Source organism: Pelophylax lessonae, assembly GCF_965119305.1.
Source record: "Pelophylax lessonae genome assembly, chromosome: 7".
Classification (NCBI taxonomy): domain Eukaryota; kingdom Metazoa; phylum Chordata; class Amphibia; order Anura; family Ranidae; genus Pelophylax; species Pelophylax lessonae.
Window position 1 is genome coordinate 178,009,742 of NC_138774.1, and position 15,981 is coordinate 178,025,722.

General features: G+C 46.5%; 1 protein-coding gene across 1 annotated transcript in view; it reads left to right on the forward strand.

Moving 5' to 3' along the window:
* Nucleotides 1-15,981, forward strand: part of RAB14 (RAB14, member RAS oncogene family) — an 84,918-nt gene that overhangs the window by 21,562 nt on the left and 47,375 nt on the right. The window contains exon 2 of the mRNA XM_082262804.1: nucleotides 14,054-14,110. The gene's annotated coding sequence lies outside the window, so the exon portion shown is untranslated. The remainder of the gene's footprint in view (nucleotides 1-14,053; nucleotides 14,111-15,981) is intronic.

The following is a 15,981-nucleotide window of genomic DNA, read 5'->3' on the forward strand; positions in this document are numbered from 1 at the left end:
TGATTAGGACCCGCCATAGATTGATGGAAATATGGTCGGTCCCTGCTGAATCAGCTAAATTTCTATTCATCTGTGGCCATCTTTAGGGACTTGATTGGTTTTTCATATTCAGGGGCCATTGGAGGTAACCAGTCATGTCATTCATGGTACAAGGTATGATATCTAGGATGTGGTTGCTATGGGAAACACACCACTGAGCAATCGGCACTAGTATTCTCAAAGACCAGACGTATGAGCCACAGAAATGAAATTGCTTGGCTTTGCCGCATGTCCTATGCTGGCGTCTCTCCTGGTTCCTAATAACTCCAGTCTGATGTTTGGTGTCCCTGATGGGCACTTATGCTTTGTACATAGATTAATCCGAAGCTTTAACCAGACCTGTACAAATAAATACTATCACATAACTGCAGCCCGTATAAGAAACCCTTTAAACCTTTTCTGCTTGTGAGCCCCTCCCAGCATTCCTGGGCTGGCTGATCATGTGACAAGCAGACATGTGATCGGCTGACATAACGCACAGATGTGCTCCCTGTGGTTTCTGCACTGGCCTGTCACTGAGTCTTGTCTGATAAAAGCAGACGCAGCATTTCCTGGGGAGGATGGGGGAGGGAATCATACGCCAACTTCACTTTTTTTTCTATTTCCAGTCTGTTCAGTTATGACTTTCCACTTTCCAAAAATCTGTTCACTGCACAGCAAAGGTTTGTCTGATGTTTACTGAATACATCTATACAGCTGGGATGGAGGATACATGAATGATTGTTTTTTTTTCCAGCAATTGACTGTCTTGGGTGAATGATTCTTGGTAACTGTCTGCTCCCCCCTCATGCCAAATGTCACTCTGCTGCCATCCTCCACTCTGCTGGTTTGGTGCTTGGAGTGCTCATTAGTACAAGTCTCTGGCTGTACAGATCGCATGCTGTTAGCTTTGCCTTTTCTTTGGATTCAGACAAAAGCTTTATTACTGCAGGATTCGAAGCAATCGCCATGAAATAACAGATGTATGTGGTGAGCTCAGGCTTGTTTTACAGACATAAACCATAGTTAAAGCGGAGTTCCGGCCTCAAAATCGAAAAAATCGATTTTGGGCCATCCGCTTGCTGAGTGCAACCTGAAAAAGAAATGGATGCTGCCGTGTTTTTTTTTTTTTTTTTGGTCACTTACCTTATTATAGAAGAAAATATACTCACCTTCCTTCCACTTCCTCTCTCTGCGCCCGCGCCTTCTCTTCCGGTTTGCGATGACTCCTGGGAGCTGAACGTCATCGCTCCCAGGATTCAATGTGCCTGCACCGGCCCCGCTCGTCACTTTCGGTGCAGGCACAGCATTCCCTGCTAAACAGCTTCTGGGCATGCCGGCGTTAAACTAACAACCAAGCTTTATTTAATAAAAGGATACTAAGGTAGCGGGGCCGGTGCAGTGCGTTGTGGGACTCCGACGTCACATAGAGGACACGAAGAGGGACGCTGCGGCAGCGCTGGAGATGGCAGCGCTGGAGAAGAACTTTTCAAGGTAAGTATTTCTTCTTACAGGTAACCCAGGACAGTTCAGAGGCTATCCATTATGGAATGTACTAGCCCTGACTGTCCCAGGGGTATTTTTTTTTTTAAAGGTATTTTTATTAATAAACATAAAACACAGACAACAGTCCGATATAAACCAGAAAGTACAACCAAGAAGGAAATAATGCATATCCAAAAATCATACAGACAGAAGTACAGGGCAGTAAGGCAAGTAACATCAACCACAGTAGCGCACATATAGCAACCTCAATTGACTGCCCCCACCCCGCCTCTCCCGCACCAACCAGAGACTTCGTAGGATGATATTCAAAAAGTTTTTTTTTTTTTTTTTTTTTTTTTTTTTCCCTAACAAAACCCTTCACGGAATGCATTCCTATCACATCAGCAAATATGCAACCCACCATATGGAAGAAGCACCACCCCCCTCCCAGCCCCGGGCACCCAATAGGTGAAAAAAAAAAAAAAAAAAAAAAAAAGAAAAACAAAACCAAAACGTCCCCAAGGCGGAGCAATAAGTTTGACAGACAGTCACATAGCATCTCAGAAGTTTAGACCTCTCTGGACCCTAGAACCGAGTCCATCCAGGAGGACCACACCTTAGCAAATTTTTTCTTGGAACCCCTAGCCAGATATGTTAATTTATACATAGGAAGAGCATTGTTGACCAGTTCCACCCAAGCTGCCACCGTAGGCGGAGCGTCCTGTTTCCATCTCAGGGCAATCAATTTCTTGGCATAGAAAAAAAGTATACACAACAGAGTGCTCTGGGACTGCCGAATACCCTCCTCCCCCAGATTGCCAAGTAGGCATCTGTCCGGCGCGAGAATATTCGGCAGTGCCAATTTTTCCGCAATAAAGGTACATACCCCCTTCCAGAAGGACTGAATCAGCGGACATAACCAGACCATGTGAAAGAAGTCCCCCCTAACTTCCTGGCAGCGGAAACACAATGGGGAGGCAAGCCTTCCCATCGCAAAGAGACGGCAGGGAGTATAGTAAATTCTATGTAAATAATTCAGTTGAATAACCCTGTCCCCCGCAGCTATCAATCCATGGAACTGGGCACTGAGCAAATCATCCCAGTCCGCCAGTTCCAATTGAGGTATATCAGCCTGCCACTTTGCCCGAAGGGACCCCATCCTCCCCTCACCCTGGTCAAGAGTCAACCCATATAGTCGAGAGATGAGTTTAGCATGGTCGGGATTCATCAATTCCTTTTCCAACCGAGTCGGAGCCAGGTGGACCCCCCGAAGACCAAATTGGGCCGCCACTGCGTGTCGAAGTTGCTGATACAGAAACCAGCACGTCAAGGGAATCCCCAGCTCCATCCTCAGCTCAGCAAAGGACTTAAAGGTCTGGTTCACAAACAATTGGTGGGCATATTTTAAGTCAAATCCCGCCCACCTCCTAGAGGAATCCAACTTATGCAAATCTGGCAGTCCCGGGTTAAACCATATAGGAGCATTAGGGGATCTGTTGAAGGAAGAACCCCCCATTCTAACGTTACAAATATGCACAATTTTGTAGGATAATCTAAGGATAGCGGCACCCTCCTTCGGGTAAGGACCATTCCTATATAGTGAATTAAGGAGTGCCTCATAGGAGCCCATCACCGCCGCCGACGTGGTGACCGCTGCGTTCGGCAGGTCCGGGAAGAACCATGCATGGACATGTGTCAATTGAGCAGCCAAGTAGTAAGCCTGCAGATCAGGAGCCGCCAGACCCCCAGCGTGAGCGGGGAGTTTTAGCGTGCTGAACGAGATCCGCGCCGGCTTCCCACCCCATAGAAAAGAGATCAGTATGGATTCAATGCTTGCAAAGAACCGTTTGGGAAGGTACAACGGTGCCTGCCAAAAAAGATAGAGGAAGCGGGGCAGATAGATCATTTTAAATATATTGATTCTACCCATCAGGTTAAGGGGCAACTTGCTCCAGGTGACCAAGGTTTGTTTCAACCGTTGTATCAGTGGAGTAATATTGTTGTCAACGTACATGCCCACCGGTTGCTGAATGACCACACCCAGGTATCAAAATTTAGTCACTACCTGAAGGCTACGTGGAAGCACTAGGTCAGGTGCCCGATTAGGGTCGAGGGGGAACGCCACCGACTTATCCCAGTTAACCTGGAATCCCGAGAATCGCCCGAAGGATTCTATCACCTCCAGGGCAGCATCCAGGGACTCCCGGGAGTCAGCCAAATAAAGCAGCATGTCATCGGCATATAGAGATGTTTTCTCTTCCAGCTCCCCCACCCTGCAACCACGTATCCTCTCATCACGCCTGAGCAAGTTGGCCAGTGGTTCCAGGGCCAGGGCAAACAGCAGGGGGGACAATGGGCACCCCTGCCTAGTGCCACGGGACACCGGAAATTGTTCAGTAACCCTGTTGTTGACACGCAAGCGCGCCACTGGCGAGTCATAGAGTAATCGCACCCATCTGATAAACCTTGGACCAAATCCCATCCTGCCCAGCACTGCGAATAAATAGGGCCACTCCACCGAGTCAAATGCTTTATGAGCATCTAAGGATAATATCAGTCTGGTGTCCACTCCAGAGGGTGGAGCCTGTAGGTTGATGAAGAGACGACGCAGGTTTATCGCCGTAGAGCGGCCTGGAATGAATCCAGTTTGGTCGGAGTGAATAATCTTAGAGACAACGTTATTCACCCTACGGGCCAAAACCTTTGCCATAATTTTGACGTCAGCATTGATCAGGGATATAGGCCTATAAGACTCGCAGTACATCGGGTCCTTTCCTGGCTTGGGTATCAACACTATCAGGGCCTCCCGAAGGGACGGTGGGAGCTTCCCAGTCTCAAAAGCTTCAGCATAAACCTTGGATAGTCGGGGGACTAGAGTCCCCGAGTAGGCTCTGTACCACTCAATCGGAAACCCGTCCATCCCCGGTGTCTTATTAGCCGCAAAAGAGGAAATCGCAGCCGCGATCTCCTCAGCAGTAATAGGGCCCTCAAGCGACACACTATCCTCCACCTCAAGCGTCTCCATCGGGATGTCCCGTAGGTAGGAGTCCAGTTCCTCTCGAGAGTAGGAGGCTCTCGAGGAGTACAAGGACTTAAAAAAATCTAGAAAGGCTCCCACTATCTCCGTGCCCTCCGTGCACCGCCGATGCTGGGCATCGTAAACACTGGCAATAGCCGTGACCGGGTGCTCAGAACGAGAGAGATACGCCAGAATCTTACTATTCTTATCGCCATATTCAAACACCCGCTGCTTTTGATAGAGTAATTTTTTCTGAGTCTTTTCTATTAAAATGAGATCCAGCTGCCGAGCACTGTCCCGCCACACAGAATAGTTCTCAGATGAGGGGTTTTTAATATATTCCAATTCAGCCTTAGTCGCCTCCGACTGGAGAGATTCCACCCTCCAGGCCCTATCCTCCCTGAGTTGCTTAATCACCCCGGACACTGAGCCCCGCATGGTAGCCTTGAAGGCATCCCACACCATAGCGCCAGAGGCCGTCTCCTGATTGACCAGCCAGAAATGAGCCATCTCCTTCTCAGTGATATTGAAAAAGATTTCCTCGTTGAGCCACTGAGGGCTCAACCTCCACAGTTTGTAACCGATTGAGGAGGAGAGGCCAATTGTAATAAGCAAAGGAGAGTGGTCCGAGACGGCCCTAGGCAAGTAGGAGACGGAAATTAGTCTCGGGAGCAAGTCCGGGGAGACCAAACATATATCCAACCTGGAGAGGGTTTTATAAGAGGCCGAGTAACAGGAATATTCTCTAGCGGTCGGGTTCCTCCACCTCCAGCAGTCCACCAACTGATACTTGTCGACTGAAGCCGCAAGAGAGGAAGAAGCCGACACATCGCCAGGATACCTATCCACCGCAGGGGACATCACTGCATTAAAATCACCCGCAATCAGCAAAGGCCCTTCGGCCACCTGCAACAATTGGGCCATTACCTTGTCCCAGAAGGCTAGTGTAAATGGGGGCGGGATATAAACAGACAAGAAAGTATACACCACATTCTCAATTTGCAATAAAACGATAACATATCGCCCATATAGATCGGTAACAACCCGTTTCACCAGGCACCGAAGTGAACGAGTCACCAGGATTGATACCCCCCTGGCGTGTGTGGAAAACATGGAGTGGAAGCCATGCGCCACAAACGCCCGCTTAAGGGCAAGAACCTTAGACCCAGTCAAATGTGTTTCCTGTAAAAATACAATCTGAGGGGTATATTTCTGTAAGTAATTAAAAACCAGGGCCCGTTTCACTTTATCGTTAAGCCCCCTAACGTTCCAGGAGAGCACAGTTAATTTGTCCACAGCCATGGTAAGAAAAAAGAGGACAGTCCCATGCTGATGAGGTCCCCCAAAAACCGGGCAACAGGGGGCAGTGCATCAACCGCCGTAGGAAGCGTCTGTAGACAGAAGGTAAGGAGCGCAGGAAGCATCCGTGAAGGGTATAAACCAGTCCCGAAGAAACAAAAAAACAAAAAGTCCCCAACCCCCCACCCTGCCCGTAGCCCCAACATGCCCGAGCCTGAACCCCAAACCAAACCAAGTCAGTGGAACTAGTGGAGAACCGAACCTAAGTAACGTTCCTAGAATGCCACCATACAGTCACACCACATAGAAGTTACCATCCGGGAAGGGGAATCAGGAGTACACCTCCCACAGGTAAAGAAGAGGAGACGGGCAATAATCCAAGGCACAAAAAAAGGGTATCCCCAACCTTGCGACAGGCTCAGCATCCGGAGAGATATCAGGAAAAAAGAATACCCCACTCAGCAAAGTCCTCAGCCCCTGCCCAAGGAGTCCAGCCATTGAGCAGCATCCGCAGGATCCAGGAAGAATTGCGTCTTGCCTCCACACACCACACGTAATTTAGCAGGATACAACATACTGTAAGGTAGCTGCCGCTCCCTGAGACGTTTCTTGACATGCACAAATGCTGCTCTCTGTTTTTGCGTGCCCGCTGAGAAATCCGGAAAGATGGTAATGACAGCATTGTCAAAGCGGAGATCCGGTAGTTCCCTGGCCTTCCTCAGAGCTGCATCTCTATCCCTGTAGTGAAGGATCCTTGCCAGCAAGGGTCGGGGCCTAGCTCCCGGTGCAGGGGCCTTAAAGGGGACCCTATGAGCCCGCTCAACAGCAAACAGTGGGGAGAAGGAATCAGGGCCCAGCGCCTGTTTCAGCCAGGATTCTACAAAGGCCTCAGGATTTCTGCCTTCAGCTCCCTCCGGGAAGCCCAGGAATCGCAGATTATTGCGCCGCAGGCGGTCCTCCATGTCCCCTAACTTAGCCGCCTGGGCCTTCTGCTCCGCCTGTATGCCTCTAAGTGCTGCAGGGAGAGGGAATACATCGTCCTCTACGGAGCTTATACGTTGTTCTGCAGTGGTGACCCTCTGCCTGAGCTTGTGGACATCGTCTTTAAGGAGGGAGAAGTCCACCCTAAGAGCATCAATCTGGGATGTAAGGGAGGTCTGACACATTTTTATGGCATCCATTATTTGCGACAGGGTGGGTTCAGGTACCTGGGATATGCGTGGTCCCACAGGTTCTGCAGCGGTATGGGCACTCGGTGACAGCGCAGGCCATTCAGGACTGTCTCCCATCCAGGATGCGTGAGCAGCTGCAGCGGAGGTCCCGGCAGCGTGAGAGGATCGGGCGCCATCTTGGACCTGCGCCGAGGGATCCGGATCGCGATCCTCCGGGGACACCGGCCTGTCCCTGCCGTACTTCACCATATCTGTCGGATGCGGGAGTGATCAGGGAGCCGAGGGAGGTAAGTAGACAGCGAAACAGAGCCCGGATGGCAAAGGATTAGATACAGGAGAATCGATCGGCAGCGGAGCTAGGAGAAGAAGCTCCTCACATCCCGGAAGTCAGCCACGCCCCCCCGTCCCAGGGGTATTTTTAGCTAAAATTTAACCCTGAGGCCGGAACTCTGCTTTAATGAAATAATAAAAGCTATATTCCATAGATATAAAAGATATTGCACTTAAAAACTCATCCTGAATCAGTGCACAATAATATATGCCACAAAGCTACAAATGTCCCTAAACATATGCCATTTAATTACAGTTTGTTTTATAGATTGGTTTACAAATACGTCCTTGATACCATTTTTGTATGATTTTATGGTTTTGTTTATCACAGCCTCACATGCACGGTCACTTTTATTGTTTAGGTCCATATGTTTATTACTGTCATAATTTGCACATAACTGGTGCATCACATATTGTCTGTAAACATTATCTTCTTTATGTAGTGCAGTTACATAGTACCTACCGTGTACCCAATGACAGTCTGAGAGTGAGGAGGACTGAGGACAAGCGTGTCCAGTATTCCGGGAGTCGGGGACGCTCACTCGGTTATCCTGCAGCAGCCTGCAACACGGCAATGCTGGGGATGAAGTCAGCAACTAGGTGGGAAAAGAGGGCTCGGCTAACCCCCATGGTTCCTTTTTCAAAGTGCTCCTCTTGCTGTGAGGAGAGGCAGGGCGTTACGCGTCGGATGACGTCATCATCCACCTAATGATTTAGCCAGGATTCTATTCAGCACCCCTATATAATTGGGGAGCCCTATCCTTTTAGGTGAGCTACATTTTAAATATAAGGGTGTACAGTGAGTTCTGTCATCTTACAGATGGAGGGGGTTATACACCGTGAGCTCTATGCTGTTACAAATAGACAAGGTTTATAAATTGAGCTCCATCCTATTACATATAAAGGGTTACGCAGTCAGCTTCATCCTGTTACAGATAGGAATTTACATGGTGATCTCTGTCCTGCTACAGTTAGAGGGATGTACGGGTGAGAGTCTTCCTGTTCCAGATAGGGGTGAGCACAATGAAACACCATCCTGTTGCAGATAGGAGGGGTGTACATGGGTAGCTCTATTCTGTAAGAGATGGGGGGTAGTGTATGTGGTGAGGTCTGTTCTGTTAAGGATGGAGGGGGTGTACGTGGTGAGCTCTGTTGTCTTACAGATGGAAGGAGTGTACGCAGTGATCTCTGATCTCTTACAGATGGAAGCAGTGTACACAGTGATCTCTGATCTTTTACAGATGGAAGCAGTGTACACAGCGATCTCTGATCTTTTACAGATGGAAGCAGCGTACACAGTGATCTCTGATCTTTTACAGATGGAAGGAGTGTACACAGTGATCGCTGATCTTTTACAAATGGAAGGGCTGTACACAGTGATCGCTGATCTTTTACAGATGGAAGGGCTGTACACAGTGATCTCTGATCTTTTACAGATAGAAGCAGTGTACGCAGTGATCTCTGATCTTTTACAGATGGAAGCAGTGTACACAGTGATCTCTGATCTTTTACAGATGGAAGCAGTGTACACAGTGATCTCTGATCTTTTACAGATGGAAGCAGTGTACACAGTGATCTCTGATCTTTTACAGATGGAAGGGCTGTACACAGTGATCTCTGATCTTTTACAGATGGAAGGGCTGTACACTGTGATCTCTGATCTTTTACAGATAGAAGCAATGTACGCAGTGATCTCTGATCTTTTACAGATGGAAGCAGTGTACACGGTGATCTCTGATCTTTTACAGATGGAAGGGCTGTACACGGTGATCTCTGATCTTTTACAGATGGAAGGGCTGTACACGGTGATCTCTGATCTTTTACAGATGGAAGGGCTGTACACGGTGATCTCTGATCTTTTACAGATGGAAGGGCTGTACACGGTGATCTCTGATCTTTTACAGATGGAAGGGCTGTACACGGTGATCTCTGATCTTTTACAGATGGAAGGGCTGTACACGGTGATCTCTGATCTTTTACAGATGGAAGGGCTGTACACGGTGATCTCTGATCTTTTACAGATGGAAGGGCTGTACACGGTGATCTCTGATCTTTTACAGATGGAAGCAGTGTACACAGTGATCTCTGATCTTTTACAGATGGAAGGGGTGTACACAGTGATCTCTGATCTTTTACAGATGGAAGGGGTGTACAGTGATCTCTGATCTTTTACAGATGGAAGGGGTGTACAGTGATCTCTGATCTTTTACAGATGGAAGGGCTGTACGCCGTGATCTCTGATCTTTTACAGATGGAAGGGCTGTACGCCGTGATCTCTGATCTTTTACAGATGGAAGGGCTGTACGCCGTGATCTCTGATCTTTTACAGATGGAAGGGCTGTACGCCGTGATCTCTGATCTTTTACAGATGGAAGGGCTGTACGCCGTGATCTCTGATCTTTTACAGATGGAAGGGCTGTACGCCGTGATCTCTGATCTTTTACAGATGGAAGGGCTGTACGCCGTGATCTCTGATCTTTTACAGATGGAAGGGCTGTATGCCGTGATCTCTGATCTTTTACAGATGGAAGGGCTGTACACAGTGATCTCTGATCATTTACAGATGGAAGGGCTGTACGCCGTGATCTCTGATCTTTTACAGATGGAAGGGCTGTACGCCGTGATCTCTGATCTTTTACAGATGGAAGGGCTGTACGCCGTGATCTCTGATCTTTTACAGATGGAAGGGCTGTACGCAGTGATCTCTGATCATTTACAGATGGAAGGGCTGTACGCCGTGATCTCTGATCTTTTACAGATGGAAGGGGTGTACAGTGATCTCTGATCTTTTAAAGATGGGAAGGGGTGTATGTGGTGAGCTTGGATCTCGTACAGGTGGCAGGGGTGTACACAGTGACCTCTTACAGATGGAAGGGGTGTACATGATGATCTCTTGGATCAGTGTTTCTCAACTCCGGTCCTCAGGGCACACTAACAGGCCAGGTTTGCAAAAAAACTGAAATACATCACAGGTGATATCATTTGCTGTTCAGTGATTGCAGTATTCTAGTCTGCATCTCCCCAAGGTAATACCTAAAATCTGGCCTGTTAGTGTGCCCTGAGGACCGGAGTTGAGAAACACTAAATTATTATTTTTTTTTTTATTATTCAACCGGCAGGCGGGACAAAAAGTGCCAATTCCCACATCAACACGCTTAGAGCTGATGGAGAAATCCTTCACACAGTGCTATTGTGTTCTGTCGGTGGGGAACCTTGAGCATATCTGGCAGCACTGATCGTTTGGGAAAAACCTGACAGGCTGGTGGTTGTAGACAAGTTGATCAACCAGTTAGCTCATACATGGATCAAAATTTGGATGGTCCTTGCTGAACCAGCCAACTTTTAATGGCTAACTTAAAGTGTTTGTAAACCACTGCAGTAAAAAAAAAAACTCCAACGGCGCGCTGTCACAGCTGACAGGTCTTCCTTCCGGGTTTGCGGCCTCTGGCTGTATGAGTGGCCATTGTAGAGATGACGGCACTCCCGCGCATACCTGCGGGTGACCTCATTCCACCACGATATACTGGATCTTAAGAGTGCATGTGCAATGACATCACCGGCTGCATCCAATGTAAATATCTCCTAAATGGTGCATGTTTAGGAGATATTCATTTTACCTACAGGTAAGCTTTATTATAGGCTTACCTGTAGGTAAAAATCACAAAGCTGACTTTACTACTTGTACACCTTGTATCGGGTGAGTCACTGACTGCACTGTAAGGCAGGCCACAGATGGTGTTAATTTCTCTCCTGCAACTACGGGTTGCAGGAAAGAATTTGGCACGATTCCCCCATCAAAACACAGTGCTGATAGGGGAATCCCTCCTGCCGAGCAATTGTCTGCTCCTGCTGGGAGAAGACAGTGATTATTGCTAGCGGCTATAGCAGCCTCTAGCGATAATCGCAAGTTAATCTGGCAGGCTGGTTGTACCAAAATTGATGGATTCCTGCTGAACCAGCCGAGACTCGAACTATGGCTGACCTAACTGTGCACTAAAGATTGTGGTCCGTCGTTAATCCTGGAAAATGTGTTATTTTGTAATGAAGGAACACTTTTGTCTAACATCCGAGACCTTGATGTGTGGTAATAGTTTGGGCAGCATCCCCCCCTGCAACCTTTTTGCTTGTGTTCCTTGTATTTTATATTTCATCATAGAATAATCAGGCAGTTGAGCGTTTGGTTCTAACATGATCTTGAATCATTATTTGCATATTATCCAACACTTTCATGTGTATTTTACAAATCTAGAACGTTTTAGAGTTGTCGGTCTTTATGGAACAATATTTTGTGAGAGACTCTGTATGCCAGGCTCTTGAGTGGTGTTTGTTGTCGTACAGTAGTACCAGAAGACTTAGACAAGTAGTCTCCAAACAGTGGCCCCTGGGCCGGTTGTCTATCTTTGCTTGCTTTTTTTTATCCGGCCCTTGAAGCAATATTCCTCCCACTGATACAATGAGGGAAAAAAGTATTTGATCCCCTGCTGATTTTGTACGTTTGCCCACTGACAAAGAAATGATCAGTCTATAATTTAATGGTTTATTTTAACAATAAGAGACAGAATAACAAAAATATCCAGAAAAAGGCATTTTAAAAAAGTTTTATGAATTGACATTTTAAGGAGTGAAATAAGTTTTGACCCCTTTGCAAAACCTGACTTAGTACTTAGTGATAAATCTCTTGTTGGCAATCACAGAGGTCAGACATTTCTTGTAGTTGGCCACCAGGTTTGCACACATCTCAGGAGGGATTTTGTCCCACTCCTCTTTGCAGATCCTCTCCAAGTCATTAAGGTTTTGAGGCTGACGTTTGATAACTCGAACCTTCAGGTCCCTCCACATATTTTCTATGGGATTAAGGTCTGGAGACTGGCTGGGCCACTCCAGGATCTTAATGTGCTTCTTCTTGAGCCACTCCTTTGTTGCTTTGGCGGTGTGTTTTGGGTCGTTGTCATGCTGGAATACCCCCCCCCCCCATGATCATTTTCAATGCCCTAGCTGAGGGAAGGAGGTTCTCACCCAAAATTTGACGGTACATTTAGGGTTGCCACTTTATCCCTTTAAACCAGGACACTTATTAACTACACAGGTTCTGTGGCTGCTTAAGGTGGTAATCAAACTCAGTGCCTTATGTGCATTATATTAGCCTCAGAACCTGTGTAATTATGTGCCCTGGTTTAAAGAGATGAGGTGGCAACCCTAGGTACATGGCCCTGTCCATTGTCCCTTTGATGCGGTGAAGTTGTCCTGTCCCCTTAGCAGAAAAACACCCCCAAAGCATAATGTTTCCACCTCCCATGTTTGATGGTAGGGATGGTGTTCTTTGAGTCATAGGCAGCGTTCCTCCTCCTCTGAACACGGCGAGGTAAATTGATGCCAAAGAGCTTGATTTTGGTCTCGTCTGCCCACAACACTTTCACCCAGTTCTTTGAATCATTCAAATGTTCATTAGCAAACTTCAGACGGGCCTGTGCATGTGTTTTCTTGAGCGGGGGACCTGCAGGCGCTGCAGGATTTCAGTTCTTCACGGCATAGTGTTTCGCCAATTGTTTACTTGGTGACACTGGTCCCAGTTGCCTTGAGATCATTGACAAGATTCTCCTGTGTAGTTCTGGGCTGATTTCTCACCATTCTCATGATTATTGAAACTCCAGGAGGTGAGATCTTGCATGGAGCCCCAGACCGAGGAAGATTGACAGTTTTGTGTTTCTTCCATTTGCAAATAATCGCACCAACTGTGGTCACCCTCCCACCAAGCTGCTTGGCGATGTTCTTGTAGCCCATTCCAGCCTTGTATAGGTCTACAATCTTGTCTCTGACATCCTTGGACAACTCTTTGGTCTTGGCCATGGTGGAGAGATTGGAATCTGATTGCTTCTGTGCACCGGTTTCTTTTGTGCAAGTAACAAGCTTAAATTAGGAGCACTCCCTTTTTAAAAGAGTGCTCCTAATCTCAGCTTGTTACATGTATAGAAGACACCTGGGAGCAAGAAATCTTGCTAATAAGGGATCAAATACTTTTTTCACCCATTAAAATGTAAGTCAATGTATAACTTTTTGAAATGTGTTTTTTCTGGATATTTCTTTTGTTCTGTCTCTCACTGTTTAAATTACACCTACCATTAAAATTGGACTGAACATTTTTTTTTTGTCAGTGGGCAAAGGTACAAAATCTGCAGGGATCAAATACTTTTTCCCTCACTGTATAAACAGTGGGGCACTATTCCATTCACTTCACTGATGAGGCACTATTCCTTCCACTTCACCAACAATGGGACACTATTCCTCCCACTACCAATGATGGACCTCTATTCCTCCTCCTAATGACCACAGGCATTATTAATTTCTTTAACTCCCACTGACTACCAAGCCTAAGACACTGTCTACTCCCAATGGCCAGAGTCCAGCCCACCTAAAGGACAGTAAACTGGCCCTTTGGTTAGACTGTTTGGAGAGCCTTGATTTAGACAACTGATCATCATTGCATGATTCACCAATGTTGTTTTCATCAGACAACCATTGGATGTGTATGGAGGCAGCAGACATCCTGGCTGATCTCCTTCACATGTCCGCGGCCACCTTATTTCGTTATTTCTGTGGAGTTTAGATAACATCTGTGTTAAAAACTGATCTGCCTGATGACATAAAGCCCTAGTTGAAAACCAGACATTCTGCAACCTGGTAATCAGGATGTGACCAGTTATGTTTATCCCATTTTCTTTTTTCTTTCCAGGGACTTGTAGTGGACACCTGTGACAGCTGATCGTCTTTGTTGCACGTCATATAAAAGGTAACAATGCTGTTTGTCTTCATCCTCAGCAAACTTAAATAGAAATTCTTGTTTTTCGTTTTTTTTTAATTCTGATGAAAACTATAGTGTTTGACATTCACGTTGTTTTGTGAGCGCTGCACTTATCACACTTGTAGATCTTTTTACAAATCTGAACATTTAGTCTTTAATAATGAAGATGTAGGAAGTTTCCTCCTTTTTGTATCCATTTGTTATACAGATTAGTATGTTCAAAATAGTAATAAAGATTTGAATAGGTAATTGGGGAGATTTAAACAGTGTTAGCATTGCCATTAGGAAATGTATTTGCAAAATAAACTAGGTAAAATGCTGCAGCTGGACTTCATTTGGATGGCATTGTGGTCCTTCCTTTATAAAAGCTTTCCATTAATGGCAGACCATAACGCCACTGGGGTTACAAGTACATCATAAGAAAAGAGCTGTAGGTCCCCCTCAGGCAATGACCAATCACTGTGCCTGGCCCATGTGCAGTGATTTTGTATACTATTTCCATGCATGCTCCCCTGTGCTCTTAATGCCTCTGCCCTCTTTGATGTGCAGATCAATATGTGATAAAAATCCCTTCTATGCACGGTAGTGTACTGCTACTTTTCCTCATGAGCAGAATTTGTGTGTCATAAATCTAGGCATTGAGAATAAGAAAGGCGCAATTCACTGTGCATATGTGGAGGATCGTATATGATCGGCCGATTTTCGGCTTGTTAGTATGATGCTTCCGACAGCGCACTTTCGGCCGAACAGAATCTGTCGTGCAGGCATTAAAATTTTTGTATGCCGACACCAGAACGGCCGATTGTTCGCCAGTCAGTACAGAATTCGGCCAACAGACAGCAGATTTGCAAGACTGGGCATGCTCCGAGAAGAAAAAAGACAAGGAAAGTTAACCATCACATGACATCACTTCTGCAGTCGGCTGTTGTTGGCCGACAAAATTCATGTGCAGTCTTTTGCAGTTTTCAACAGACACGACAGCCCTGGACAAAAGACGGCCGATCGGTACGTGTGTACGGGGCTTTAGTGAGGTGTTTCGGGGGAATAGCTCTGCAAATGCATCACCCACATGGTTGTTATTGCAGGACTAATGCTGTTAGTGCATAGTCCTGGAAACCAGACTGGTTTCCCCATTTTGTTCCCACTTCTGCACAATCCTCCTACATCATGTACTACCCACTATCATACCCTCTGCTCTCCTCTTCTGTACATACTGCCCGCTTTCATACTCTCAGCTATTTATGCCTATACATAATGCCTGCTGTCATCTCCTGTATGTTCTGCACACTCCTTTCCTGTACATAGTGCCCTTTGTTCAACCCTTCTTTCTGCTCCTTTCCATACTGCTCAGTCATACCCACCTCACCTCATTTCTTTACATGCCTTCCATATGCCATACTGTGCTGTGGCTATTTGGAACCAAGCTGTCAGTTGTGAATTCTAGAAGTCCTCCAAGTTGTAAGGTGGGGCCTCCTATGGATTGAACTACTTTATCATTCTAGCACATAGCACAGATACTCAATTTTGGATTGGGATTTGGAGAATTCAACACCTCATACTCCTTGTTGTTTTCCTCAAACCATTCTTGAACTCACCTGACCAGGCCACCACCTTCTTCTTTTCCGTGGTCAAGTTCTAATGCTCACATGCCATGATGCTCACATCCCCATTGTAGGTGCTTTTGACTGTTGACACAGGTCAGCATGGGCAAATTGACCAGTCTGTGGCTATGCAGCCCATACCCTACAAATTGAAACCAGCATGAACTTTTTCAGCAATTTGAGCTACAGTAGATCTTATATTGAATCACACTACACAGGCCAGCCTTCACTTCCCACATGCATCAACGAGCCTTGGCC